Consider the following 27,640-nt stretch of genomic DNA (forward strand, 5'->3'; position numbering starts at 1 on the left):
AGCACAGTTCACCCGCCAATGGTTTGCCTCCACTGACTTCAATTGCATCATAGTGGCGCACTTCTCTTTCATCTATAATCACTACCATTTCGATAGCACTGTTAAGGGCAAAATATCTTTACTGAAACATCTTGGCAAAGCAAACCCTGATCTAGGTATTTCCCAGGGAAAACAAATTATTGTTTTCCAGCATTGGTGAAAGAAGATCCTTTGATTTGCGTTGCATGTAAAATAAAGAATCCCTCTGCCTGTGTTTGCACTCCATACAGGTGGTGTTATAAATGTCTTCACAGGTATTTACACCTACTGGCTCTCGCCACATTCTTGTGATAGCTGGGCCTTCGCCTTTCCCTCAGGTGGTATTAAGCATCTGCTTTTGGTGTGTGTGATCTCAGCTAGTCTCACGGATTAGCAGCTCATTTAAAGCTGGCTTACATCCAAAGTACTTTAGGGAACTAATGCTTCCTAAAGTCTGGAGATGCCGTATAAAAACACCGCCTCTAAGAGATGGCAATTGATGCTCAGTCAGGAGCGCCATTTATGCTCATTGCTGAGTGAGACCATTAATACTCATTACTGTGTGGGGCCATTACTGTTTCTTATTATGGGGCTATTCTTACTTGCTACAGTGGTTGAGTATGCTATACCTGCCATAAACGTTTTGTTGTAATATATTTTAAAGAAATCAGTCTAGATTCACCAAGAACAGTAAGCAAATTAAGCTCAGAGTCTCCTAACGCTCCTTTCTTGACAAGAAAACTGTCCTTCAAAGAAAAATCAGATGAGTTTGGCATATTGACAAAGTAAGTAAATATATTTGGTGTGCTTTGGAAAAAATGATCACTAGCACCCTCGCAAGGTTCACTGTCTGCAAGGCCAGAGGGGCCACTGCACCAGTTCTCTGCCAATATTTTTATGGCAGTGCTACCACCATGAAATCGCTAGCAGAGAACGAATCGTAATCCTCAGGGCAGCGCTGCCCTGGCAGATTAGGACCACCACAACTGCCGGGACAACTAATTCTGGTGGTGCTGGTGGTCGAACCAGGCACGACCACCACAATCATAATGTGGCGCTAGGACCGCCGAATTGGCAGTGGTCTGACCGCCATCCGCGAGTCTGACAGTCAGTAGACCACCAAACTCTTAATGACCCCCAATTTCACATGCAAATAACTCTGGGCCTCCACCATTTTGAGACAGATGTCAGTGTTTCTCTGTTCTAACAGCAATGTGCCCTGTTCCTGCCTGTGGTTTCTGGTCATCTGTGTACATTACAGCAGTCTAGGTGCACTGGTGTTAGAAGTCACTTCTTCCTAAGACAACGCATTCCTGTATTACAGTGGACATGCCAGAAAGAAGCCAGAGAGATGGCACCAACCTTGCGATTTGGTGTCCTTGTACCCTGGATCCAGTCCACAAGTTACCTGTGTGAATTCAAGTGTCAATTTAGAATGGTAGTGAAGTAATGAAAAGATGTGTAAATACGCACAACGTATTTCATTTTCACAGCACTTTCCTGACAGCTGCTCTGACTCTGCCCTCTTCAACTCCTCTAGGAGTTGCAAATGGCTGTGTGGGTTATGCCTGCTTTGCATTAGTTTTTGTTGTTTTATCCCATTCAAGACGCACATATATGACGTGATTTTTTACACATCTAAGTTATACTTAAATATCTAACATGATGTTCCAAATATTTTCTTTAAAAAAGGGAGGGATGGAAATGCACTCATATCTGAAAATGGGGAGTAGGCTCAGTGGCGGCTGCTGCTTGCAGGGGCAACACGCAGAAGTGGGAGGGGAGGGGGGAATAATAAAAAAGACTTACCGGCTGCTGCCAGTCCTCCATGTTCCTCTGCTCCCACGCCTTGATTCTTCTCTTCTTGCTCCCCTCCACACTCAATTCAGATGCTTCTCTCATGCTGTTAATCAGAAAGAGAGAAGCACCAGGATTGGCGTGAGTGGGATGAAATGCTACTCAGTTATGGAGTGGGAGCCTGCACTGGTTCTCCACCTGGCTGTAAAGCACAGTGTGCATGTCGGTTTGGCCAGCCTAAGGCGGCCAGCAAAACCAACATGCGCACTTATAGTGCACCTAACACTTCCTCCCACCCCCACTGCTGATGCGGTGGATAGCGTGCCCCACCCTACACTCGGCAGACTGGCTAAGCGGAAAATTAAAATGATAATAAAATACTTTCGTTATTATTTTACTATTCTGCTTTTTGCTGCCTTTCAGCAGTTGGCGATGCTTCTTTAACATAGGGGAGGGGCCCTGTCCCTGAGTAGTCCCATAAGTCAGTAAACATTCCAAAACTACATGCAGTTTTAAAAATAAAAATCAGCATCTGAAACCTGCTGTGCGATATCCGCCCACGCCCCTTCACACAGCCACATTTCAGAATGTGAGGATATTTTTCTGATTTTCAAATAAATATGTATATTGTCATCTGTTGACAAATAGCCCAAACTCCGCCACCAAGGCAGCATCTGTCGACTGGCACACACATCTTTGCATGTTGAAAGACGTCTTTCCCCAGAAATATAGCTGGCTTGACAGTCTTAATTCAATGCTCAAATTATTATTTTCAGTTCTTTTTGAATATAAGAAGTTTCAGACTGAGTTCTGAAACTCGGCACCGTGCGTACCAAGGTTGCTACCTCTGCTTATGTCCAGGTACACTGAATGAAGTATTTACAAAAATCGAGAAAGTGGAGAAGATTTGTGGAGGGCTACTATTGAGCAGATACTGTAATCTTTATTGGTGCTTGATCCTTTTAACTGTCTGATCAGTGAACATTCAAAGAAGACTCCTGGATACAGTAGTGGTGGCCCAGGGCTGGGGAGGTGTCGTGTTTTCTCCTTACAGACAAGTATCTCTGATACTCCACTATGTCTGCTGAAATCGGGAGGACTCGACATTTTCACTATGATCACAGATAGGTCGCATGAAACTTAAATCAAGCAAGAAGTTTTGAGGACAAAGGCCAAAGGCTCAATATTTTGTCAATGTTTTCAGCAATGCTGTGTAGTATAGCTAAAAAACTCTACTACACCATTGTGTATGGGCGAGCACCACATATGCGTATGCTAAGAAAATTACTTTTTTCATGGCTCTGCAAATAAAAAGGAAAAAATGCCCAAAGGTCATGTGTGGAGGAAACAATGTGGCGGTCACGAGGGAGCAAAGGGATCGCAGGGACATCAATGTGAACTGCGTGTGAAGTAAAGCAATTGGAGAAGAGTCGGGGTAGAAACGCATGAGAAGGGAACCGGTGAGGGGAACATGAGGGAAAGTACATCATGAGGAGGAGCAAGGGAGAAGCACATAGGTGAGAGAGCAGTGTAGAGAGGGGAAAATAAGCACACTAAGACAATAGTTGGAAAGCATATGAACTGTGATGGAGTGCCTAAACAAAAAGAAAAAAGTAGTGCCTGAAAAACTGAGCACTGTAAAGACATTGTAATGTGTCTATCCTTTAGCAGAGGGACAAACACAAAAAGAGAAAGAAAACACACACAAACTAACAGATAAGACTGAAGCAAATGAGAGTTACAATGAGGCCAAGAAATGGTAAGCAATGGACAAGCGCTAAGGCCACAGTAAGCTAACAACTTGTCTTGCAACAAAAAGGCAAGACTTAAAAATGGTGCTGAGTCACAAAACCATTTATGAGTACAAGAACTTGTATTTTGGGACAACGCTTTTATGCGCTTTAACATGCTTTTAAGAAATGGGTTCTAGCAGTGAAATAGCAAAGATGGCAGAGACCTTTCTATTTACATTAATTGAATACAGATATTTCATAAATATTAACTGGCTATTCCACTTTTAAATATTTTGAAGCCCACGGACAAAAGCATGTAAGAGTATGTAAAAGACAAATACAGGTGTACTCCTTTATGTACTCCAAATAGAGCTGTATCTAAATATTGCTGAAACAGCAACCCAAATATGGGGTGCTGCCGCACGTAAAAAAGTATAGTATGCCTGTGAAATAGAGTAAGTGAAAGAGTGTGTGGGTGTGCATGTGAGCGTACCTATTGGCATTTGAGTGTGGATTCTCTCTAGACCACAAAACAGAAACCAGGCTCCAAAACCATGGTGAGATGAAGAGCACTGTTTGATAAAGCACTGGCAGAACAGGCAACGATTGGTTTTGAAATATGAACATGAAACAAATTTGCAGTTTAAGATAAAAAGAGCTAAATTGCTCGAGTCACAATCATATTTGCACACCTCATCGTCAATTTGGTGTACAGAAAAGGTATTTGCCTTAAAAAGGGTCAGTGGAATTTTACAATAGTGAACTGCTTGTAAGGCTAGGTCAAATCCCCCAATGCAGTCATTCTCTATCATCATATGTTCGGGCTGTTGGTAGGAGCATGTGTGTTTCCAGATAAGAGCCAGCGGTACGGTTAATGTGGCAAATATGCATAATGATAAAAAATGTGGGTAATCACCAACATTTGCAGTTAATTTTCCAACCTGTTTTACATGCCTTGGCCAAAGCCAAACCTTTTGTAGGAAGTGTCCAAATGGGATATTAAAATTCCACAAACAGGGTAAAGCAGGCGTTTTTCAACAGGTAAGAACATCTTCCAAAATAATTTAAAAAAGAGTTTAGGTGCACTACACAGTGTAAATAAATAACCACTAAAACATTGTTTTTTTCCTTCAGCAAAAAATTAGCACATTTAGGGATATGCATTCACAGATCTATGTAAGATTTTTGTACCTTTATCTATCTGTTCTTTGCGACTTTTGTGACTTCTAAACCAAATTACAAATCTATTCAAACATGTACAAGGAACACATTTATGACAATTACAATATATTTGAGAATGACTGATTAAATGGAATTATTTGTCTAGAATCACACCACTTTCATCTTAAATCAGGCTGTGTAGTCACAGTAAGGGATAGACGGGTTCTGTCTGGAGTTTTCACTTGTCTCCAGAAATGAGTGGCAGGTGTAGTGGATGAGCTTTCCAGCAGATGTTTGAGCTCGGGGCCCTTGTTCAGAGCAGGTGGTAAATATCCGTGAGGGGAAAGCAAAGGTTGAAGGGTTTGAGGAGTGTTCTTGTGAAGAGAGCCCGGAGTTTGCAGACACTGTAGCTCACTTCTGTTCCCCCCCATGGTTCCTGAGAGGCCTGTATAACTTGCCCACTGCTTCCACTCCCAGAATGTTCAGATCATTCAGAGTTGCCTAGCATGTTATCCTGAAAGGATACCGCTTGGACTACGCCTAATGGAGGGCTTATTTTGTTAATTTTCCCTGTATTATGCTATTCAGTGTGTCGACAACCCAAGTCCTAGAACCCACGATAGCTGAAAGTACCTTACAATTGATCAAAGTTTCAAAGAAATATATTTCAATATTTTAGTTAAATAATAATAAATATATACTCTGGTAATGTTTGACCTATTTTTAGAATGTGTCTCTAGTTCCAAATGTACATTAGAGACACACAGAAGATGGTTTGCATTTTAGAGTGATCATCATTTACATTCTTTAAAAAGGGAAGTAAATCAATAGATGTTAAAAATGCATGATAATATTCATTTGAATTCTTTTTGATACTGTCCGTGGATGCCAGCAGAGAAACGCATAGACAGCCTTACAGTCAAGTGCCTAGGAGTGGATGTGTCTTCCCACAAAATGTTGAATTGTTGAAGATTAGAGTTTCAAATTCTTCAATCGAGCAGACCACACATAAGTAAATCACTCTTGGTCCTACTCCCATAGGGACAGCCCAGCCTGAACTGCCAGGCAATGTGTGCTAGAGGATGAAACACAAGCAACCCCAGGCATGTTTGAACCTCTTTAGGCCTCTTTAGTGACTTACGGCTAGAGTACAGTGGCATAATGAGCTCAGGACCCATTTTATGCCAGTCACACAGGTCCAGGGCAACAAACAACAAAGTGATTGAAGCAGTGCTTATCTTGAGCCAGCCCCTGGCTATCGCTCAGGATTAGCCATTCCATTCCATTGTTTTTCACCCACTACACCACTCTAGACATATAATGGAGGTATTTATCCCCTGGAGACTGCCTCCACAGTTGTGTGTGTTAAATATATTACTTGACTGTGGATTTCGATTTTAATAGCTTTCAGCAGCACTCTGCCTTTGAAAAATACTACAGTAAAAAATGGTGTAATGCTTGAATGGCAGCATTCCAGTCCCTTATTATTTTGCCCACTATGCAACTTCAAACATAGACTAGCTATATGCAAATCAGACTTGATCTTGCGCTAGTAGTAAACATCTAGCCTGAATTGTCAGGCCTGATGCTCTCTCGATAGAAACTTGAGGGACCATAAACCAATTTGAGCCTTTTAGGCACTCTTCACTGGGGTGCAGGTGAGTCCTAGGTAGGCCTTGGCAATATTTTAATCACTCCGGAGTAACTGGAGTAATTTCAGTAATTATGCATTACTCCAGTGATGTGAAATTCCCAAAATCACATGATATTTGAGTAATTAAGAGTAATCTGGGGAACAAATCCTAAAGCGGGAGCACAGGAACAACAAACTAAGAGAAAGTGAGTGGTTGCTGGCTACTGCTATTCGTTTAGAGCATTTTGTGCTATTTTCATAGCACAAAACGCATCCTCTTGCCCACATTGGATGCAAGGGTGCATTTTGCACTGAGAAAATAGTGCTAAATGCTGGTTTGCGCTCCTCACCCAATGACACATAATTATAAGTAATTTTGCATAATAATGAGTAATTACACCAGAAAGAATTGCACTAGTTTTCACCCACCAACATATGAGCATACCTGATGTTTGAAGTACTTGAATTAGTGTTAACCCCTATTATTTAACTGGAGTTTAGACTTTTGCAAGTATTTCTCCCCTCCCCTTTTACTATTTTGATGCAACAAAATACAACATAAGAAAGGGATAACCATCATGAACAGAAAGAAAAAAATATGTCACAAAACATGATGAAGACTTTTAATACAGATAAAAGCCCAAACATATACATCAAGACCCTTAGACATCAATAAGGTTCATTGGAAAGTAAACTAATTCATGTTGAGACTCAGAATAACGTAAACCCTCAGAGTAAACTGAGATGGCCAAGTCCTTTGTGGCCAGCTTCATAAGCGATGTCAGAATCTGAAAAGGGCCTCACTGGGGAAAGGCTAAGAAAGGAGCATCACATGTGCCTAAATCGCTTTTGTGGGAGCATAAATAAGCTTCGTCATTTGGGATACAGAGCAGGTGCTCCGTTGTTCATTCCACTTGACATGCAAAAGAATATTAGTCACTTAAAAGTAAGTCTATGTAAGGGCAGGGGTTATTGTTGCACTTTTAGTGTAAGAACCGATCATGCATAGTTGTCTAGCCGCCAGTAACACACGTGTTAGAGAAATATATACAGCCTTTTTCAAAAGACAATAATTTTGCAGGGTCTGATGTCAAATATGTTCGGGAGATCAAAACACTCTGATCTGACAAACGTAGACATTCATGCCAACTTAAAGAAAGATATCTGATGTGGTTTTGTGTCTTTGAGGTCCCTATATTATTATTATGGGGCTCTACCTTCACCATGTGAAGGACATAACTGATGACCCCATGTGTGTGCCATTGCCAGCATTCAACAAAACCCCCCATATCTGAATGTAGGTCTGTTAGGTCTCTATTTGTTCCTAGGCCATACAGAAAGTTGCAGCTGCAGCGGGGACTTGTACATAGACAGATGCCAGAGCAATAAAATGGAGGCAGTCAAGCAAAAACAAGCATTTGCAATGCAATGGGTCTCTCGTTTGCTTGATTTAGAGCTATTAGCATTGTAAATTCCTAACTGGACTTTTCTTGCCAGAGAAATTGAAAATGAAAAGAAAAGCATCTTACAGAAGCAAGTCGATTCAAAGTACCACCACTGCCATGAGCGTGAAGGTGAGAATTATTGGCTCCCTGCATGAATGTCTAGATAGGATCATGGCTGGGATGAAAGGCAAACCGAAACCGGAGGAGAGGCCATCACACTCTGTAACAGGAGAAAACATGGCGTAGTGTGATGGTCAACAGAAATGTTCACTTAGTTAAATCGCCTGGGGATGGAACACAGTACACAAAGGAGGGACGTTTCAGAAAGTGCACCAATGAAAATGACGCATTTAAGACAAGCACAACAAAGAATGAGTGAGCATGGTTAAAAGCCCACAGAGAGATAACAACAGGCTAGAGCGTTTGCGAGCTTGACCCTAAAAAGATGGACTTTCTTGCACTTGTCACATAGTGGTTCGATTACACTAACATACATGCAGTGTCGAAAGTATTGGGGGCAGAGGACATTCTATTTAGGACTCCATCTGTTCTTGTTGGTGGAACAGTTTGCTGGCCATTAGCATTTACTGCATCTTTCAATCACTAACTCCGCCAGGTCATCTAAGACTTTCATTAACATAAAATAATGAACTGTGACTTGAAAGGCAAGATTTGTCAAGTAGGAATGAACTTTAATAATTTTGTGGAAGCACTCAGCAGATTCGGGTGAATGACTTGGAATGCAATAATAAATCCCCTTCTTTCTTCAGGATGAAGAACCAACTTTGTATTCCCCTCCCTTCTGCTTGTGCTGTGTTTATTCGCTGGTTTGGTTTCAATCCCTGTGTTGTTTGCTGCATGCTGAATCATGCTTCTCCCCCGCCCCTATTTCTCCCTCAACATCTCCTCACAGTATCCATATGCTGAATCTGGCAACATGTTGTGTGCATGTCCAAGTACTGACAGGCAGTCAGATTACACTAACAGATCATTTGTTGCCGCGCTGACAGCATCGTAGCCATAAATAGGCCTCTTTCTTGTTGTTTGCTAATAGCCCTTGTTTTTGTATTCCATTATTTATCTCCTGCTCTATTTTATACACTGGAGGGCTCGAAGGAGCAGTAAATCCCTTTACAGAAGCACTGTGTATATGACAGGTGCATCAAAAACATGAGGCCCTCCAAGCACAACAGCCTGGCATTGAGGAAAGAACGGGGGTTCTGGCTGAAACCAGGATACAAAAAAACATGACTTGATGGGAAGATGCGGTGTTACCGTTATATTAATAGTATTACTAGGGCAGTACATTCTTATATTTAAATATTTACATTTTGTATAGCGATACTTAATAATAAACAGGTCCACTGTCTCCATGTCCTTTTTACGCTTGGTGTTCCTTGTGGGATAAGAAGTTCAAATACAGGAGTCTAAAAATTATTTTTTCGCCCCTTTGCTAAGAGTGACTGAATCCATGGGCGTAGGAAGTGTGGGGGACACGGGGGATATGTCCCCCCCAGATTTTGGAGTGGAGGGGGCACGGGGGACAAGGGTGGGGGGGACGAGGGGACAGAAGAATTTTCCCTTCTGTTCTGTAATTCGCAGGGCCATTAGCGCCGCGTGAAAGCGCTACCTATACTGGCCCTGCACTTGACCTGTGACCTGCCTCCAGGACACTTGCCCTCTGCCCTTTTGTTGTGCTGCAGCACACAAGGGATTCCTTCTCACCTTGCCGCCACAGCTGCCTGCAGAATGCACTTCTGAGAACAAAGGGAGAAGAGAGGCCCTTTGTTTATTGCTGTCTGCATCCTGTCCCTCCTGAGCCCTACCCTTCCCTTGAAAATCGAACCCTGAAGACAGCAGCAAGATTTGAGAAGGTAAAGAGGTTTGGGTAATTAAATAAAGTATTGCCAAGTAACTCCCTTTCTTTTTAAATCCAGTGCTGTGTTGCAGAGTATCTCCCTTTCTAAAAACAGTGTTGTTGAGTTACTGTGAGATATAAGCCGGGCAGGCTTTAGCGCGCTGGTGGCACACTGTGCAGCAATGTTTGTTAGGGCACCCGTTTCTGTCACCTCTCTCTCACTCTCTTCTCTCCTCTGTCTCCAGCTTGCCTGCCCCAGAGCTAATTATTGTCCCCTAAGTTGACATCCTGCCTCCCCAACATTTCGGTCCCCTGTCTCTCCCTCAGCCTTCCTGGTATTTGTGAAAGCCCGCTCTAAAGGCCAAGGGCTGTCTGTAAATCTCATTTCCTGCCAATGGCCTGTGGATGGAAGCCAGCACTGGGGCAGCTCACAGGCTTTGCAGGACTTCACAGGCTGTGGTGGTACAGAGCCTGGCACTGCTGGATAGACGGCAGAGAGACTAGCACACAGCACGGGTCCCAGGAAGAACCAGATGGCCTGAGAGATGGACAGGGCTAGGTAAGGCAGCAGGGCCGGCTTTAGGGCAATGCAACCGGTGCCGCTGCACCGGGTGCTGACTTAGGATGGGGGTGCTGTGATTGCAAGTATATTCTGACTTTAAAAGCACCTGTTGGGTGTTCCTTGCCATCAACAGTTTTCAGGCAACAATAAAAATCTCAAGATAATTCCGGTGATTAATGGTCTTCCTGAAGAGAGATTGAAGTTTTGTCTAGTCGGAGTTTTGACTCATCATAACTAACAGGGTTACTATGCTTGCTACAAAGAACGTCTACATGCAGATCACAAAGTCTATATAACGTGAATAGGTCAGTGGGTTACTGCTTTTGTCAGATGCAGGAAAGTACCCTCTTTTTGGCATGATTACCCCACTTTTGACTGTGTTCACTGGGATTCTGCTAACCAGGACCCCAGTGCTCTCTCCCATTAAATTTGGTTGTTTGGACCACACACCCCACATTTGGCGTACTGGTGCCCCTTATAAGTCCCTAGTATATGGTACCCAGGGCATTGGGGGATCAGGGGTTCCCCATGGGCTGCAGCATGTATTATGCCACCCATAGGAGCCCATGTAAACCATGTCTGGAGGCCTGCCATTGCAGCCTGCGTGAAAAGGTGCATGCACCCTTTCACTTCAGGTCACTGCACCAGGTCACTCTAAGTCACCTCTATGGCAGGCCCTCCTAGCCAGAGGGCAGGGTGCAAGGACCTGTGTGTGAGGGCACCTCTGGAGGAGCAGAGGTGCCCCCACGAACTCCAGCTACATTTTCCTGGACCTCGTGAGTGCGGGGACGCCATTTTACGAGTGTACTGGACATAGGTCACTCCCTCTGTCCAGCTACATAATGGCAACTCAGAACCTGGGCATGTTTGGTAACAAACATGTCAGAATCATACACCAATCCTATTGTCAGTATTGTTTGTATGATTCCATGCACTTTGGGGGCTCCTTAGAGGATCCCCAGCATTGCTCCTATCAGCTTTCTAGGGTTTTCCGGGCAGCCCATGCTGCTGCCACCCCTCAGACAGATTTCTGCCCTCCTTCTGCTGCTTGAGCAGCTCATGCCCAGGAAGGCAGAACAAAGGATTTCCTTTGGAAGAGGGAGGCAACACCCTCTCCATTTGGAAACAGGTGTTACAAGGGTTGGGAGGGGTACCCTCGCCAAGCTAATGGTATGCTCTGAAGGGCCTCCTTGCATAAACCAGTCTGTACCAGTTCAGGGACCTCAGCCCCTACTCTGGTGCGAAACTAGACAATGGAAATGGGTGTAACCACTCCCCTGTCCATCACCACCCCAGGGGTGGTGCCTGGAGCTCCTCCAGGTGGCCACTTGATTCTGCCATCTTGAATCCAAGGTGGGCAGAGGCCTCTGTGAGCATCTGAGTGGCCAGGTCAGGCAGGTGACGTCACAGCCCCCTCCTAGGTGGTCACCCTGCTAGGTGACCATTCCCCCTTTCTGGGCTATTTAGGGTTTGCCTCTTGGGTGGGTCCTCAGATTCAATGTGCAAGATTCCAGCAGGACTTTGACTTCTGGCCACTGGAACCGCAACTGGACTTCACAGGAACCTACAATCTGCAGCTCCAGCAGCGACTTCACCCTGCAGCATTGTTTCTCTGGCTCCTTCCAGCAACTGCAACATTAGCCCGGCTGTGCTTCCTCTGAGGGCAGCAAGTCTCCAGTCTGCATGAGAAGAAAGAAGGAAAATTCCTTGGAGTGAAGGAGTCACTTACCTGCATCTGCAGGCACCATTTCAACAACGACCGGCTGCATGGATCTCCTCTGCTCCTGAGCTGCGTGGATCCTGCATCAGGGGGTGATAGTCTGGAGTGGTCTCCTTGGTCCTCTCTACCAGCTGTCCAACTTTGGAGTAGGTAGGTCCTTGACTTCCCATGCAGGACAGTACCCCCATGCACCGCGTCTCTTGCAGCTACCAAGGCCTGTTGTTATCTCCTCCAAGGGATCTTCAGGCTCCATGTAGCCCCAGTCCCCAGCACTCTTCTCTGTGAAGCACAGCCCTCAACGTGTTTCGTCTGCGACATGGGACCTCTCTTCATGTGTACTGCATGGGCCTCTCTGCAGCTCCTGGGCTCCTTATCTGTAGGTCTTCTGTGGGGGCTGCCTCTCCTTCTCCAGACTCTCTGCCTTGCTGAGGGTCACCTGGGACTCCCCTCCATGGGTTAAGTCCCCCTGGACCTTGCTGGTCCCCGGCAGCTCCACTTTTGTCCTACCTCAACATTTGCCTTTGCCAAGGCTTGCTGGTTGGTTTTCCACACCACAGACTGACTGCAATTCTTCATCCCGCATGGGACGTCGACTGCATCACCTAGGAACGCTTCATCTGCTCCAGTGCTGCACTGCTGACCGTCTTCATCTCCCGGCCGAGCAACTCCTGCATCCACAGATGGGTGGGTAGTGGCTCCTGCCACGACTGGACACTCCTACGTAAACTGGACTTGGTCCCCTTCTTTTCCAAGTCTTCCTCTTCCAGGATCCACCTCTAGCTTCTTGCAGTCTTGCCTGCGTTTTGCAATATCCTTCTCTGAAGTCCTTTTGGTGGGTTGGGGAAAAACCAGTAACTTTTCTCCTGGTCACTGGAGGGCACTCTGGTACTTACCTTTGGGGTTTCCTAGTTCCTGCAGCTCCCCTCTACAGATTCCACTTCCTTGCGTGGGGACCCAGCTTTCGCATTCCACTTTTTTAGTATATGGTCTGGTCCCCCCTAGGCCTTCAGTATTGCCTATTGCTTTTCACTATTTTCTATTGCTTTTTATGCCAACTTCTGATTGCTGCTGTACATATGATAGTGTGCTACTTACATCCTATTGGGAGTACTGCCTATCTAGTGTTTTCGTGTTTGTGTTACTGTAATAAGGAACCTTTATTTTCATAACACGTGTTTCTTTCATGTGTGTAAGTGGTGTGTGACTACAGTGGTATTGCATGAGCTTTGCATGTCTCCTAGGTAAGTCTTGGCTGCTCATCCGCAGCTACCTCTAGAGAGCCTGGCTTCTAGACACTGCCTACACCTCACTAATAAGGGGATACCTGGACCTGATATAAGGTGATAATACCATAGGTACTCACCACATACCAGGCCAGCTTCCTACATCAGAGAGCTCCTTTTTTGTCCCCTGCAATTTATAAATTAAAACTGAATATAGAACAGTGAGCAATGAACTTATCAAAGAGCTGCATGCAAACATCAAGGTATAGATTAGAGCGTTATGATTTCCCCCCACTTTTTCATTAACTTAATGTTGCAAAACAAGTTAATTTGAGCGCAAATCAATTCTTATTATTAAAGAAAGCCCCCAACCATGGTGTTATGTTTTAAATTCTGAGTTTGCGCTTCTCCAGATAAACCACTCTTAAACTATACCTGCTACCAGTATGGATGACCTATGACACCTACACCTTGTCGTCCTCTGTCTTATGTAACATTTCATATACACTGATTTACACATATATGATGATTGTCTCTGCGTAATATCTGTGTGATGTAAAGTGCTTTGACACCCTAGACTGGTGTGAGGGCTTAATGATGGAACAACACATGCGTATATCATGCATGCCTTAACATCGCGGTCTCAACAACGACCGTTTCTTTACTACTCATGCCTTTACAACGAATTTCACTGTAAAAGAATGTTTGGTAAAGAAACATGCGTGGTAAATTCTCCCCGCCCTGCCCCCTTACACCTGATACCATACTCCACCCTGCCCAATCAGTTAAAACTGCCCCTGCCCGAAGTCCTAACCCCCCCCGCCCTGAGCCCTAAAAGTAACCCTGCCCTGTCCTAAAAACTACCCGCCCCCACTCTGGAAGCTAAAACCTACCCTGAACTGCACTAAAAACTACCTTGATGCCCCTGCCCCCCAGAACCCTAAAACCTACCCCACCATGTCCTAAAAACTACCCCGACCCTACCCTCTCCTAAAAATGAACCCGGCCTCCCACCTTAAACTCGGCCACAGCCCTACTTACCTCTCTCTCCTCTGCTTCTTCCTGTTCCACCCGGACAGCTAGACCGCTCTCTATGCTGTAACCACGCATATGCGTGGTAAAGACATGTGTGGTAAAGGCATCCATGCTAGCCCCATATTTGTGGTAATGGCAGCATGGTCAATGCATTGCATTGCATTGATTGCGTTGTAAGGGATATTTCCCGGTATGAGTGGTGCTATAAAACTAATTAAATGCATCTGAGAGAGAGTGGTGATGGATAGTAGTGAGGGAATCCGTGGCAGAGGTGGTCACTGGGGGGCACCAACAAACAATGTTGCACAGGGCGCCACCAGCACTAAGGCCGGCCCTGTCAGACAGCACAGCAGTTCACAGGAACGCGGCAGCACAGAGACTGCCACTTGACAGTCAGACAAGGACCTAGCAGCAATCATAGGCCTTACTGGCCTTCACAGGCAGGCGGGGGGGCCAGAGACTGACACAGCCTGACTAGAAAGAAAGCTCCCAACAGGCAGCACAGTGCATGGCAGTCAGCACAGGAATCAGCAGGAAGCACTGCGCCCAGCAGGCAGTACAGGCCTCTTAGGACTTTACACAGGCGAACTGCAGCACAGAGCTTGTCGCTGCCTAATAGGCAGCCAAGGGCCCAGCAGACAGGGAATTGCCGGTCTCACAGGACTCGACTGGAAGCGACCGCCTCCCCCCCATCACCCCCCCATGGCAACCCTTCTGGGTGCAAGCTTTGTGCAGGAGGCCCACCTCAAGGTTGTCCCTGTCCCCCCCAGAAATTTTGTGTCTCCTACGCCCCTGACTGAATCCGCTGCCAGGTACTAGTGGCAGACTGACCCATGTCTTAGTGAAATATGAGATTTCACATCAGCCCAATACTATTTTTGTACGTGGCCCTTAAAAAACTATTCTCTAACACTCAGGCACACATTACGAGTAACCTGATTGATTGAGATATTACTGCATTTAGGAGTTTGGCGCCTAGCACCACACTCCCGCACTATTACATAAACTATTTATTTACGTCTATCCTGGCAAAACGTATTGAGGAGGAAATTATGTCCAATAATCACTGTGACGTATGGATGTTGGTGCAATAAGAAGCAAATTTCCACACATTAGTCCACGTTATCGGGGACAAACACGTAATTAGGAAATGGTTATCGTGCCGAATAAGTTCTGACCTAGGAGAGTGTGAGTCCAATAAATATAAGTCCATACAACAGGCCGCTCCAAATGAGGAACTAAGAGTAGAGGAAATATGAGTCTTGAGATAGGTGAATGAACTTAAGTTGCAGCAACGTAGAACATTTCCATGTATGCTTTGAAGCTTGTTCAATGACTGGTGTCAGTAGCTCAGTGCATCGAGCATTGATGTATGACAAGCAGTGTGCATTGCCGACTGCTGCAAGTGCAAAGTCAGCCTTTGAGCTTTCTCAGGTTGCCAAAATGAATGTTAATTATTTAGATAGTCAAATAATGTGTGCTGTTTGTTATTAACATCAATTCTGTTAGGAGTCAGCATCCTCTTGTAATCGTTAAGCAAAGTTAAAGCCTTTCACATTTTTAGGAAAATTGTACAATAAAAATTTCTTTTGGAGGACAGGTTTCGCCACAGGAACACTTACAAAAGAAGATCAACAAAGACATACTTGCTAACTATGTGACACTTAGCCCTCCTTACTTCGACCCAAATGTCTCATTGAACTCTGACATCAAAGTGTAAAAAGTAGTGGGAATGGGAATGGATAGATTTACCAAGGGTTATATTTGACATTCTTAGATCAGCTGCTAGCTGTAGGTTCGAGAAAGACGTCTTGTGGATCATTCTAAACACTTGGGCTTAAAGCCCGCCCATTGCTTACCATTGGCTGGCTTTGCTGTCATTTTCAGTCACTTGTTTCTTATTCAGTGACTGTGCTTCCTCTACATGCCTTTGTCTTATCACTTGGAACATATCCTCTTTACAACTCTTTTGATTAAATGACTTCAATCCTTAAATTTCTCAAATTCAGGGAACTCCTTTTTACTTTTTCTTTCAGCTTTCAATAAGAATGCATTTGTTTTTTTGCTCTCTCTTTATGCTGTTATCATAGCATGTAGGCTTCTGCAGGAGTCCCACTGTTTTATCAATTTCCACGTTTGTATTCTTTAGTTTCTTTTTTGTATGTTATGCTACCAACATTTGAATTGCGAATTCTGAATTATTTCGTAACACTTTCTGAATCTGGGTGCTATTTACCGTTGTGGGGTTACTGATGTTGATATTGCAGCAATAAAACACTCTTTATGTTTATAATGCTATTCTATGGACAATGCGGTTTATACAAGCGGATGTAATTCAGGACAGAGCCTATACAGTCACCTGTAGTTTTTATTTTGGTCTTTTCACTAGCTGTCAATATAACAGACATGGGAATACAGATATTGGCGAGAGTATCCCAATCAAGGACTAGCCAATAAAGATGCAAATGCTCATTAATTTTAAAGCTGCCAAACTATTTTTAGATTTAGTGCTACATGATGGACAGCGTTCTTGTATTACAGGGATAATTCGATTTTAAGGAAAAGGAAACTACCAAAACATTTTTCTATGCTAAAGCATATGGTAAGCAGAAGAACCACTCTTGTAATCAAATGTTCATTGTCCAAGCGCTGCTAAATCGACTTTCTACGTTGGCTTCTATCTTCCACCACGGTTCTAAGAACTCCAAACAGGCCTACCTAAAATCACTTATTTATCACAGGAATTAAAAACACTTTTAAAAATGATGGACCTATGCAAAGCCTTTGGTCATATTCAAAAGCAACAGACCACTACGCTGTGCATCTCATTCGGTGCCTCTAGAAATCTTGCTGGAACTTTTCCACCATATAATCTTCTCCCAATATTATGTTTATCGCATTCTCTCATCTTATACATTCCAATGTAAATCTTATCCATCTCATTTAAAAGTGCTCTACATAGTAGTTTGACATTTTCAAATCCCACAAGATCCTAAAATTAGGTTTGGGAGGTATCTTTGCCAACCTTCTTTCTCTCCTATGCTCTTTATTTAAAGGCTCTCATAATCCATCAACACTTTTCAAACCAGATCCAATGCACCAAGCAGATTATTCACTCACTCAACACAGTTAAAATACTTTGAAGTTGCCTTTTAAGCGCTGCTCAGTCAGATCTGCTGCCTATTGCTCAGAGCAGGCATTAAAAGTGCCCAAAAAAATGACGCAAAAAAATCTCATAGATTTCTTTGCGCCATTTTTTCAGCCCTCCTAATGGGAGAACGCCTCCTTTGCATACATTATGCCTGGCGTAGGCATAATGTAGCGCAAAGGGTTACAAAGTGGCACAAAGCATGCATTGCGCCACTTTAAAAATATGGCGTGTCATTTTTGGCCTTCTAACACTACCTTAGCATAAACAAATGACGCTAATGTGTTGTTAGAATGGTGCTAGATCCTCTTAAATCTGTTAACCAACTGTCCTTGAGCATACTAAGGCCTTTTTCGTGTGTCTCCTTCGCTTAACTGAAAGTTGCAGCATGAGCAACCCTACTCTCGCCCGGAGCAGCTCCCATCAATGAATGACAGCACCTTAGGTACTCACTCACATGGTTGTCTGTGACTTCTGCTACAGCTGTTGTATGTTCAATGATGGCTGCAGCCAGAGAATGGAGCGGAGAAAACACAGCTGCATAGCTAATTTACACAGCCAGTATATCTGGGTAAAGGGCAATATTGACAGTTTGAGTAGCAGCTGCACATGTTGGCTGCTTGTCTACGGCTCTGCTGAAACTGTCTTTCTGCAACATTGGGAAATGGAAACGGGAGACTGAAGCTAGGAAGTGCTACTAGTTTCCAAAGCAGCCTGCAAAGTCCCACAATCCTCTGAATATCATTAAAGAACTGGTCAATTATCCTACAAATAAGGTCAGCTATCCAGGTCACTAACCCAGTGATAATGGCCTGTTAATTTAGAGAGGCAGTGCATCATGCACTGATGTCCCGGATTTAATTAAGGCTCTTTATTCGTTCCATTGAATTTCTCCAAATTTGAAGGATCTGCCCATGTTTTACCTATAATTCTTTTATGCAATAATTTTATCTTCAGAAACACTGGAGAGATCAGAAGAAGGAGACATCAGCTCAAAATATATTGAATTCCTGGATATTCACCACATTGTCAAAACGTCCTACTCAGACTTGTTAATGTACTTGACTTCCCTCCCCTAATTAAAAGGTCACTGCCATTAGTCTCTACAGAACCTCAAGCCCAGTGACTCACTGGCTGATAAAAACCATCCAATGGTGTCGGTGCCAAGAGCTGTAATACGTGTTCTGAAATGATGCTCACAACCTTCAGTTCCTTCTCAATCCTGGGCCTTTACTAGATCTCTCCTGTACACAGGAGCACTGAGCAGGCCCACATTTGCCTTACCTTCACCAGGTGTGCTGCTGACTGGTTGGGGGCTGGTGTTGTTGCTGGGTGTTAGAAATCATCTCTCTAGTTGGCAGAGGTTTGCACTCTGTCCAAGTAACGACCACAATCCTAGTCAAGCCAAGTAAGATACATACTAAAAGTTTACCTGTGGTCACCCTTTGGTAGCTTTGCACAGAGCAGCCAGGCTAAACTAAAGAGGAAATGTGAAAAGTATTTGTACACACACACACAGTAACACAGTGAACAAAAGGGCTCCACACTGGTTTAGAAAATAAACAATTTTTACATGAGTCAAACAAGACCAAAGCGACAAAAATCCAACATACACACACCAAGTTATGAAGTTTAAAAGATTATATCAAAATGCAGTGCTTAGAAGTCAATAGCTCCCGCCCAAGGCTGTCTGATCTTTCTGGACCGGGGGAAATCCATAAGCGCGGGCTGGGTACCGCATCCACAGAGACCCACTGTCAGTACTTTTGTTGCCTTGATGCTTGTGGACGATGTGTTAATTCAGAGGTCGGGATGCATTGCACTAGCAAGCAATGCGTCATTTACTGATCGGGCAACATCGTTGATGCCTCGATGTCCAGAAGCAATGATTACTGGTTCTGATGCATTCGTGCTGCATTGGTCACGCCAGAGCTTCATTGTAAGTCAGGGTCATTGGTTGCTCAATCGGCGAGCAGTTTCTGCAGCTTTAGTGCTGGTGTTGTTGTTGCATCTGCCCTTGTGTTGCAGCACCACATTCACCTCCAGGAGCTCAGGACTGGATTAGGCATCACTTGGCAAAGCAGGACTCTCAGCAGAGGAGTCCAGGTTCTTGTAGCAGGATGCAGGTGAAGTCTTTGATGTCCCCGAGACTTCAGAGACAAGAGGCAAGCTCAGTCAGGCCCTTGGAGAAACTTTAGATTGCAGAATGTAGAGAGCTGAATCCAGTACTCTCACTTGCAGGCAAAAGTAGCAGTCAGCGGCCCTACACAGCAGAACAAACAGCACAGCGATCCTTCTTCCTGGTGGCTTGTCCTCAATCCAGAAGTGCTCCTCCTGTATGGGGTCAGAGGCCCAGTACTTATACCCAAATGTGAAGTGGGGGAGACTTCAAAGAGTGGTTTTGAATTGCCACCAATCCCTTTCAGCCCAGTCCTTTGTGCAGGGTCCCGTCACCATCCTTTGAATTGTGTGAGTGATAGCCCCTCCATCATTCCTGACAGGGAAGAGCCACCGGTATGCAAATGGAATGCAGGGGCAGTGAAGCATCCTGTGTTTTATGGCTGTCTGGATGGAATGCCTTGATGTAGCTGTCACCGAAACCTTACAAGGACCAAATATGGATTGGAGGCAAGCTAAGGCACAGATTGACTACAGTAAGAAAATGACAACTTTCTAAAAGTGGCAATTTCAGACTGGAATTTTAAAAAACACCTTTACCAAACAATGTGTTTTCAAACTGTGAGTCCAGGGACACCAAACTTAAATTTTCTATATCTTTCCATTTGGAAATTACACTTAAAAGCTGTTTCAATGCAACCCCCATACTAACCTATGGGAGAGATAATCCTCGCAGTAGTGAAAAACAAATTTCATAGTTTTTCAGTACCTGGACATGTTAAACTTAAAACTACATGTCCAAGTTTGTAAATATACAGCACCCTGCCCTTGGGTCTAACCAGGGACTACCTCAGGGGTGCCTTGCATGTAATAAAAAGGAAGGGTTGGGCCTGGCAAGTGGGTATTCTTGCTAGGTCAAACTGGCAGTTTAAAGTGCACACCCAGGCTTTGCATTGGCAGGCCTGAGACATGTTTAAAAAAGCTACCAAAGTGGGTGGCACAACCTGTGCTGCAGGCCCACTAGTAGCATTTGACTTACAGACTCTAGGCACACATAGGGGGTCATTTTGACCCTGGCGGTAGACTACCGCCAGGGCCAACGACCGCGGGAGCACCGCCAACAGGCTGGCGGTGCTCCCATGGGCATTCTGACCGCGGCGGTACAGCCGCGGTCAGATACGGGAAACCGGCGGTGTCCCGCCAGTTTCCCGCTGCCCAGGGGAATCCTCCAAGGCGGCGCTGCAAGCAGCGCCGCCATGGGGATTCCGACCCCCTTACCGCCAGCCTGGTTCTGGCGGTTTTGACTGCCAGAACCTGGCTGGCGGTAACGGGTGTCGTGGGGCCCCTGGGGGCCCCTGCAGTGCCCATGCCAATGGTATGGGCACTGCAGGGGCCCCCTAACAGGGCCCCACCAAGATTTTCAGTGTCTGCCAAGCAGACACTGAAAATCGCGACGGGTGCAACTGCACCCGTCGCACCCCTTCCACTCCGCCGGCTCCATTCGGAGCCGGCATCCTCATGGAAGGGGGTTTCCCGCTGGGCTGGCGGGCGGCCTTTTGGCGGTCGCCCGCCAGCCCAGCGGGAAACTCAGAATTACCGTGGCGGTCTTCTGACCGCGTAGCGGTATTCTGCCAGCGGAACTTTGGCGGGCGGCCTCCGCCGCCCGTCAAAGTCAGAATGACCCCCATAGTGCCCTTTACTAGAGACTTACTATTAAATCAAAAACTGCCAATCTTGGAAAAGCCAATGTTACCATGTTTTCGACACATAACACACCTTTTAGCACTGGGTAGCAGTGGTAAAGTGCGCAGAGTCATAAAGCCAGCGAAAACGAAGTTCAGCAGGCAGTCTAAACAGGAGACCAGAAAGCAAAAAGTCAGGGGTAGCCACGCCAAAAGATGCCAGGTCTCACACTGCGGTTCGGCCAGCTGTGTTTATTGCTGCAGCGCTTCGGCAGAGCTTTGTAAACAAGGCATAACAAATGGTTTTAAAGTGTAGCTGTCAGGACACGCTTCAAAACCGTTGGTGCATTTGGTTGAGACCTCTCTCCTGCAGGGCCCCAGGAGCAGAGCTGACCCTTGGAGAGAAGAAGGGTAAGTTGTCTGGTTTTGATTGGCTTAGAGAGTCCAGTACATATTTGATAAAGACATCAAAATTCAAAGTGTTGTATTTTTTATTATTTTACCATTGCAACACATTTCATTTTATTAAATCTAACTATACCATTGCATTGAGTGACAATTGTTAGAACTGAGTATAATCACAAACCTAGAGACCCTCATGTCCCCGCTACCACCTGCCCTGATGATGATGCTTTTAGTGAATCAAGGAGAATGCCAGTTAACTTTTACACCCTTTAACTGGCCCAGGGTGTTACATTAGATTGACGATATAGTCTTTTGTTTCAGTGTTCACATCCTGAACATATGTATTTTATGGTGCTCTCATGTGATAACAAAGGAAAAGGAGGCACTGTGAAAAAAAGTAACAGCCTAGGATCACACACTGTAGAAAAGTGAAAGCCAGAATTGATACCAGCATTCCTGGTTTCACACTGTGCAATTCAGTCACTACATTGTTATCTTTCTCTTTCACCCATTTTATAGCAAAGCATAACGCTTTGTGTTTAACTCTTTGAAGTTTTATATCACTCCACTGTATGAAATATATAAGAACTGTGCATGTTTCACAAGGATTGGCGGTGGTAGTGTTTGGGGGGGCTGATGTATTAATGCATAAGCTAAAATTAAAACTAGAACACCCACCCTTGGTCAGTGTGTTGAGACCATTTGCTTCACATTGATAAAGTCTTCATTAATTCTCATTCAATCTTGAATTAATGCACTCACCACTCCTCATCCATCCAACTATTCATTCATTCTTTCAGCCATGCAGTCTATTTCCAATCTCCATTCATCCTTTCATTCAATGATTAGATAAGGTTCTATAATGAAAAATGTGTAAAAGGGACCATATTTGCAATTTCTTTCAAAAATGTCTTTGGGGAGAACTCTCCTAAACCTCCCTTGCAACGGTCAATTGTGCCTGCTGCACCTGCTCACTATGTGTGGCCGAGGGCTGGTCTGACAAACTTTGCCAGAGCTGCCTTTGGTTACCAGTCCAGCCCGCGGGTTGAAAAGGAGTCCAGTAGTCAGGTCCCAGTGACAAGTGACAGGTCTTGGAATAATTAAAAGGAGCCCATCAGTGGCTCAGGTCCTGAGGAAAATATGAAAGTGAGGCAAGGATACATTTCGATAGTGTTATGCTTTAGCGTCATGTAGTAATGAGGTATTCTAGCTCTTTGACTAGATCTGTGACTGCTAGCACAAGCACAATTACTGCTTATTCTGAAACTAAGATGTATGCTGGCAAAATCAAGGAATAGTTTGACACTATGATGGTACATTAATGGAGGTATTCTTGTCCTACTCATGAAGTGATGGCATATTATGGCTTGTAAATTGTACGTGTAGTACAATGAATGTATAACATGACATTACATTGGTAAATTGATGGGATATTTTGGCAGTATGATGGTATGTTAAACCACAGCCAGGGCTGGAAAAATGATTGTGGTTTAGGGAATATTTTTAGGCTTTTCTGACACAGTCTAGGCAAAATTGTTGGACACTCATATTGTCCTACTCCATCCTTGTTCTTTTCCTCAATGATCACTGCAGTTCATCTTCTTTAGCATTGTTTATTTTTATAGACTGGAAGAGAAGTTCTTTGTATAGACGCTCGTATAAAAGCTGTTGCTTGTACAACCTGCTGGTGATACTCTGCTGTCTCCTTGCTATATAAAAATATAATTCTTAAATAAAATTAAAAAGTTAGGTAAATATTGGGACATTTTACCACAGTTTATGGCATGCTTTTTGCTGTTCTGGCATAGTTGTAGTGCAGTGATTGGATATGCAATCACCGTTTTGGAACAATGATAGAGATTTCTACACAGATTGACTCAATGGTAGGACATAGCACAGTGATGACATTTTCGCACACAACAGTGGTATGTTCATCAATAGACTGATAAATTTCAATTTGATATGCCATAACTCTCAAATATTTGTGAACATTAAAACAAGCGTAACATAACTGGAGTGATACTTGTTGTGACAAATCTGGTGATCCATACTTTGGGTCATTTTTTCAATTATATGCAAAGTTGGTGGGGTGTGAAATCCGTGTCATTTGATTTTGTATGATAATGCAAAATTTTCTGGAAAGTTCTGTATAATTAGACAATGTGCAAATCTATCATTTAGTGCTACATTTTATCAATTTATTTTTGAAGTGAGGACACATTTCACGGTAAAAAAACAGTCCAAATATAAAACTGGTGCAAGCAACATTCACTCATATCCTAGGCTTTCACACTATTCTCAAGCGATTATGGTACAATTTTGCAATGACTGGCACATAATTAAAATTATCAGGCATAATGGAGAAATTTTGTGTTTGAAACGTAACACAAAATTCCTGAAATTATGCCAACTACACCAACATAAATTAAATTTTTACTTGGCCTAATCCAAATCCATTCCCCTTCCTCTCTGGCTTTTTTGTGACTTCCATGTGAATCACCGGGGGCCGTATTATACAAAGTGTCTCGGAGGTACAACAAGGATGTGCACCAGCTTTGCCCACCCACAGGGCACTTTGGTTTTACAGAAAGGGTTGCAGACACTTGTGCAGCCTTTTCTGTAATACTGATAGTGCTGGCACACACATAGCACTAGAGCTTTCACCAGAGGGTGTTCCCTCATTTGAATGGGGATGTGGCCCCATGCAAATGAGGAAATCCCTTTGCCTCTGCTCCCACTCTGTATTATAGATGTGAGCGCAAAGGCAAAGAAGCTGTCAGGAGGCACCACCCAGGCACCTCTGCTCTGCAAGACTCGTTCTCCCAAACATCCCGTGCCTACACACAAGCAGATCAGGAGGACGGGCATTTTCTTGCATCACTCCTAAAGTGTGGAACAGCCTCCCCACTCCAAATCCGAGCCTCTGCCTCTCTTCTTGAATTCCACAAGAAGCTGAAGGTCTAGCTTTTCAATTAACGAACCTACCATAGGCAGGGCTAGGCAGACACATAGCAGTAAGGAGTAATTGTGTTACATAACATGAAAGATCTCATGCAATAATGAAAAAGTAACTTATCAAATCCAATGTCGGTATGTGCCGCATGTCAATTAATATTGGCAACAAAGTAAACGCATGATGGAAGCATTAGCACAAAAGCACCCTCTCTTCTAAGAAGCCAAAAAATGGCGCAAATTATGCTGTGCATTTATCACACTGCTTCAACAGAAGTTTTGTTTCCATTAAAAAATTAAAATTGCCTGGCATGATATTAAGTAGCTGTTCTGGCACATTTCCACCAGTCTGCTTCCCTAGGGTGCAGCATTTTCGAGAGATAGTCTTAATTACTACGGACCCCTCTGGAAATGTATTAAGGAGTGCATTTGGTCACCACTATCAAGGCGCGCAGAGAAGGATGTGTGACTTCTATTAGAAGAAATTGCTGTTTGACTAAAGAGAATGTGCTGAAAATTTGAAAATATATTATTTCCCTCAAATGCTTATTAATTCTTTTTTTATAAAATTATGTTATCTCTCCCTTGCAAGTTGTATGAGGCAGGCCAGGGTGTAGTGAGGAACCAGAATAAAAGAAGGGTGGCCAAATAAAATTGAGGTAGAGACAATAACACTCTAAGCAGAGAGAGTAGCAGTGTCTCTGTTCCCATTCATTCATTCATTGGCTTCTCTTTCAGTATTGCCTACTAGACAGTCAAATATGGTGCACTACAAGCAAAGTTAGCAGATACCTTCCAGGAAGTGGGAGGGAATTCTGTAACCACACAGAGGCCATTGCCAGAGCCAAAGATCTCTTAGGTGACATGCTGATGTATAGGATTTGGGGAACTTCCTTCTTCATAAGGAGATGTGAGGCAGTCTCATAATTTCATTGTCTTGAGCTCACCCTTACCAATCAAAAAAGATACTTGTTCCCCACATCCATAGAACAACATAACTAATTTCATGGTAACCTAAATTATTAACATACCTGACGTCCCTCCTCAGATGGCATCTTTCCAGAGTATTATCACTTCCTGTTTTCCAAAAATACATTCTATGCAGGTCACCTCAATATAAAACATATTCAGGGCCAAATTATGACCCTGGATGCTATCAGACTGCCAGGGTCACCGTCACGGTCGGGCGGACGGCACCACCACTTTTTGGCCGCCAGACGACATAGCGCTGCTGGCGGTCTCAATACACCAGGGCAATCCACCAGGGTAGCACTACAAGAAGCGCTGCCCTGTAGATTACGACCTTTCTCACCGCTGGCGTTACCATTGGCGGTTTCACCGTCATGTAAATGCTGGCAGAGATCGTGTGCTGGGGGCTCCAGTGGGCCCCTGCACTGGCCATGCACTTGGCATGGGCAGTTCTGGGGCCCCACAGGCCTACCCTGTCATGCAAATCACTGTCAGTCTTGCGTGATGCACAACAACATTGCTGCCAGCCATATTACGAGCCAGCATCAATGTTGTTGTGCGTTTATTGTTGGGCCAGCAGGCGGAAACTGCGGGAAACTCATAATAGGGCCAGCGGGAAAGAGACCGCACTGGCTGTCTCCTGACCTGCGGGAGTTTGGCGGGCTGCTTTTTTCCCCCCACATAAATCCCAATGAAGGCCTCAATGTCCTCACTGGCTCATATGATACAAAAACATTATAACTAGTAAATGCCTGCCAGGCACTTGCAAAGCATAAGTCATAACTACACATAACTTGTCAGAGAAGGTCCTATCCTTCTCAATTTGAAGCATACTTGAAGTCATGATCTTTTAACCCTAAGTTCATGGTGTATTTGTCTACCATACTATGCCAAACTAGGCAACCACATTCCGCTGTCCCACACAAAGGTACAGCAAAGCAAATCAGACATCAATGCCCTCCTGATTTTTCAATTAAAGTTATTATTATGATAGGACATATATTCTAAGCGTAATTGTTATATATCCAGTTTCACTGCAGAGTTCTCTTTTTTTGTTGTACCCGAAGGATATTGGTGCCCTGTTAGCTCAGAAATAGGGGTTAGAGAATAGGAGCATTAAATGTTGACACACCTGCACTGCAGTAACTAATTCTACAAGGTCTCCATTCAATCATATTAATCAAATTGCATCCATGTACCCAATGATAACTGGTATAGTCCATGACTGCAGCCACTGTTTTGCCCACCTCAATCACCTTTATTACAGATGTCTATGGTGAACACAGTACCGAACGTGGGGCTCCAGGAGACTCTATGTGGATAAGGCTTAGAGAAGGATGATAGCCCATAGAGATGTATTGAGGAGTCAACGCAGGATTTGAGGTATCTGAGAACACTGAGCATTCTAAAGGATGCTATTTGTGCTATACAGATTCTTTGACTTTCAAATAGCACAGCTGCCAGGAAGACACCATGGAATGCTTTTTACACTGAAACATCACAGAGTACTTAAAACAATGGCACAGCCTATGCCATGCCAAGTGACTGCTGGGAACCACTCTGTCCTGTGCCAATGGTACTGAGGGCAGGGTAACACAATACACTGAGGGCTATATTTATGAACCAGTCTGCGTCGCTCTTGGATGATCCAATGTGGTGCAAGAGAGACGCAAACCTTAAGTCAGATATTTGAAACCACATAAATCCACTTTGCATGGCTTTCAGTGGCTTCAAAAATCTGGAGTAGTGCAATGTAGCACACATCGCTACGTAACATTACTCTGTACCAGGGAGGCAATCCATGGGTATTGCATGGGTGTTCCCACACAGCTCCCATGGTTTTGGATGCATTTCCAGATTTACTGAGCCTGTTAAACCTGTGAATGCACGAAAACGGTACACCTCCCTACGAGAGGCGTAACAAGGCTAACTATCTTTTTTTTCCTTGTTTTTTGATTCTGCAGCACACATTCAAAAAAGGAAAAAGTCTCGCATGATTGCTTTTGTACAGGAAGGGGCCCATGCCCGTGTTGCAAGGGTAGCTGCTTTGGCGCTAGGCAGCTAAAAGGGCATTAGCACAAGGGGAAGGACAAGAATGAGCCGTACTGGATAAATACAGCACATTCCTGCCATTTTCCAATGACACAGGGCAGTGCAGCAAGGTAATTTGCTGAACTGCCC

General features: G+C 44.3%; 1 protein-coding gene across 1 annotated transcript in view; it reads right to left on the reverse strand.

Moving 5' to 3' along the window:
• KCTD16 (potassium channel tetramerization domain containing 16) overlaps positions 1-27,640 on the reverse strand; it is a 547,872-nt gene that overhangs the window by 274,216 nt on the left and 246,016 nt on the right. The window lies entirely within an intron of this gene.

The sequence above is a fragment of the Pleurodeles waltl genome, chromosome 7, assembly GCF_031143425.1.
Source record: "Pleurodeles waltl isolate 20211129_DDA chromosome 7, aPleWal1.hap1.20221129, whole genome shotgun sequence".
In the NCBI taxonomy this organism is placed as follows: domain Eukaryota; kingdom Metazoa; phylum Chordata; class Amphibia; order Caudata; family Salamandridae; genus Pleurodeles; species Pleurodeles waltl.